The following is a 4,253-nucleotide window of genomic DNA, read 5'->3' on the forward strand; positions in this document are numbered from 1 at the left end:
TTGTGGTATATGGTATACCAGTGGTGTTTATTACTTTTATTTGCTGTTGCAGACTACAAATAGAGGAGCATTTTTCCTTTAAAACGTTGTCCATTAATATCATCATCCACGAGAAACAATTAATGAGCTATAACTCGGGCTGTTAAAAACACACATTAAAAATAATACTGTTTAATTATCGTTATTGTCAAAATCCCCCAAAATATCGAGATATTATTTTTGTCTATATCGCACACCCCTATACTCCGCATAAACCTGGACCACAATTATCCACCTCTAACTCTCTAAAAATGAAGAGAATGTACAAAGATTCACAAGGGGCTGAAGGAAAATAAAGTTCAATTCCAGACCCTCTTCCCACCAGGCTGCGTGTGAGACATGGCGACAGCACCAAAATCTACGATAGTATAGTGGAGGTAGCAGAGGACCTGCTGAGAAGAGAATACACCGTGACAACCATCAGACCTCCGGACACGCTAACAGAGCAGGTGCAGCGGCTGATTTGAAGAGTAGACAGGCGAGCGACGAGGGGCACAACCAAAGCCGGATGCAAGTCAAGCAACTGATGACTGATTGTAATAACATTTTTACAGATAATGTAATACCATATCACATTATTGGGAATTTATTACATTTTTAGGAGGGTTTTTTTTTTCAAAACTGATTATCTAATACTTGACAGATAATGTAATATATATGTTCATTTTCAGTCCATGATGTTTACATTACATTAGTTAACATAGATTATTTTTTAATAGAGATTAATCTCACTGTAATCATGGAATTAATCTAGATTAAAATGGCTCATTCAGAATATGTGTGCTACCTAAGTAATGACTAAAAGTAAGTCTTTGAGAACGGGTTTCTTAAGCCAGGTGGCGCATTAGATTAGGGGCTCATCTCCTGGTTCCAAAATGCATCACTGACTGCTTGAGAAAGCTGTTCTACTTTGATACTTTGTGATGAAAATAAATCATGTTCAATAAGATGTACTTGTGTTTACAAACTGTTTATTCAGTTAAACATGAATTTTGAACTGTAAGCCACTAAGAGATCGTGATGAACTGGGTCACCTGTGGCCGCCTGGAGAACAAGCTCGAGCCCATCATCTTCAACCACGCTGACGGGCTTGCCTCAGGTTGCACTCAAACAAAGTAGTTTGACGACGATTCTTTCCCTGCATTACATCAGTGCTTGACCCGGCATCTGCAGCATTAGCTAAGGGATGCTTTGCGTTTAGATTGTACTTGAGACTGGAAGAACTCCTACAGTAAACTAATTCCGCATTGCACAAAGTGCAAACAAACTTAGTTTTGTCGAGGTTTCCATTGGGAAACTTCTTAAAAATGAATTTTCCCTGAAGCAAACCCGGTGGCTTCATAGCTGCATCCATGTTAGCACGTCACGTTTGATGTGGTAATTCACAGTAAGCATACAGGCAGTGTTGCCAGATCAGATTGACACTTTCCCGCCCAATCACACCTTAGAACCCACCCAAGCCAATAAAAACCAGCCCAAACCATGAAGTTGCCAGACACCCGTGTAAACCCGTAAAATCAAAACACATGTAATAGAAAACACTCGTAAGTATCTGGAGCTTCATGCTGTATCAAATAACCACACGTAGGCTAAAAGATAGATAAATAGGTTTTTGCAAATTACAACCAACAAAAGCGCAGTAAATCAACCACAGGCTACACAAATAAACCTATAGTGCCAGATTAATTATAATGTCAGCTGTTTAGCTGGCACATTATACCTCTAAACCGCGTAGGCCTAATAAATGTCATTGTTTACATCACAAATTACCTGTATGAGGACTACATGCAAAACAATTTAAAACAAAACGAATAAATGCACATAAAGAGCACCTCTCCCTCCCTCCCTCTCATTTTCTCCTTGCTGCTTTCCACACCTGTGGTGCTGAAATACGCACAGCGATCTGACCGTACAGCAGCTGATTGAGATTCCAAATACACAAAATGAAATGAAATAAACCATGAAAAACTAGTTTTTAAAAACAACAAGCAAATGCCATAGAATAAGTGGGCTACAGTTACCAAAATCAGTCACAGTGCAAATGGTAATGTAGGGCAGTGGCCTGTTGACTTCAGTGGTTTGGCGAGTGTGGCCGTTTGTCCTAGGAGGGCCACCGTAGTGTTGCGCGTACAGGTGCCATTTCGGACAGGTGTTTGTTGCTCTGTGCTGAGGAGTTGCCAGCCACCGTGACTGTGAATGTGCAATAAACGACGGCGTGGTCCGAGCCGCAAATACGACAGCCGTGTCTGACTCGTCCCTCCTCTACACCCCCCAAACGCAACAAAACACAACGCAGAGCCCCTGGGTGGAGTGGCCGGGTTACAGTAACATAAAAATCATCTTACCTTTACGCAGAACCAGCGTCTTTCCATTATCTTGAACATGAACTCCATGAGAACTATTTACAGTCGCTAGATGCCAGGTCAGTACATGGATGAGTCAAACCTCCCCAACAACTGTCGGGGAGGTTTGAAAGTGGCAGACGTCAATCCGTTCCTGCTCAGGCCAGAGCGCACATCCATGAGGCTTGGAGAGGAGCCGTAATCCCATCCGATTTCTGGTGTCATCTTTTAATAGCGTTACCTGGGAAAACGCTCTTTCGACGTGGGCATTTGATATGGGCAGAGTGAGCAATCTGATAACACCCAGTGCTAAATCTTTGAAACACTGATTTCCTCCAGCATCTTGAAATGCCTCAACTTCCAGCCAAAGGACGTCAATGGCCTGGTCACCTGAGAAGCCGGCTGATGCGATGTTTCTCCACTGGCTCTCCAAGACATCCACACGACAGAGAAAAACTCAGCGGGCAAAAGTCTTTCACTCCGGCCTGGAAGTGAGGACCCAGTCCTGCATCCTGGTTGGAAGAGGTCTAAGGCTGGATGGTTTAAGGTGCAAGTTGCCTGAGACGACTGTCGTTGTGCATACCGCGTACGCTTTGGCTGCACAACCTCCGCAATGTCCATACATGTTACAGCCTGTGCAAGATCCCTAAAAACACACAGCGTTCCCCCGTTTTCCCATCGGGAATATTTGTTACATTTTTCGATTTCCACTCAACAACGGGCTGGAGGAAGTGCATGTACAACTGTTAGGAATTTGTCACGGCAACAGTTCTTTCAAATCCTGGGTGCAAGTGTTTCGGCACTTGAAACCAAGGCCGAGTGCACCTTTGAAGGGCATCTTCATGCTCGATGCAGTCGGACATGCCAACCAACGGTTGAGCTGTCCGGCCGGCCGTACGTCTCGCGTTATCCGTTTTATTCGGGTCGCGGGGGCAGCAGCTTTAGCAGGGAGGCCCAGACTTCCCTTCCCCAGCCACTTCTGCCAGCTCTCCCAGGGGACCCAAAGGCGTTCCCCAGGCCAGCCGAGAGACATAGTCCCTCAGCGTGTCCTGGTCTTCGCCCGGGCCGCCTCCCGGAGGGACGTGCCCGGAACATCTCACCAGGGGAGACGTCCAGGAGGCATCCTCACAAGAATGCCCGAGCCCTCAGCTGGTTCTCTCGATGCGGAGGAGCAGCGGTTCTACTCTGAGCTCCTCGAGGATGGCCGAGCTTCTCACCCTCTCTAAGGAGAGCCAGCCACCCTGCGAAGGAAGCTCATTTCGGCACGCTTGTATTCGCGATCTCAGTCTTTCGGTCACTACCCAAAGCTCGTGATCAGGGGTGAGCTGGGGCTGAATTTCATGACAGTTTTGCCAGGAAGTTGACCCGTCATTGATGGTCTTCTGTAGACCACTTTTAGTCACTTGGCGTTTTTGCTGAGAAGTTGGTGTTTGTCGAAACCAGTTTGTAAGGTGGTTCTCTTATCAAAGTCCCACATTGCTTGAAGAGAAGTTTTGCATTGCCTTATGAGCCACTATATCCAGTGAGTGGCAAATGCAGCGAATGAAGCTGCAAACCGGCTGGCTTCTGTTTTGAGCAGTGTGAAAACAAGTGGATGTTTTCCGACCATAACACTGCACCGTGCTTGTAGGCAATCCCCCACCATACTTGTTTGATTTTTTTTGTTCCGGCCACATTCACTCAGGACAGAAACGAGCATCTCGACCGCCATCTGAACCATCTTTGACATTGTATTGCATGAGCATCAGCCGCTGATAAGATCAACAAGCCCAAGGTTAAGTACTGACAACTGTTTGTGTTTCTGTGAATCGGTTACGTCACACTACGCAGAGGAGTTTGTTTTTACTGATGTATCAGTAGTTTTTCGTCCAG

The sequence above is a fragment of the Larimichthys crocea genome, chromosome XVII (assembly GCF_000972845.2).
Source record: "Larimichthys crocea isolate SSNF chromosome XVII, L_crocea_2.0, whole genome shotgun sequence".
NCBI classification, from domain to species: domain Eukaryota; kingdom Metazoa; phylum Chordata; class Actinopteri; family Sciaenidae; genus Larimichthys; species Larimichthys crocea.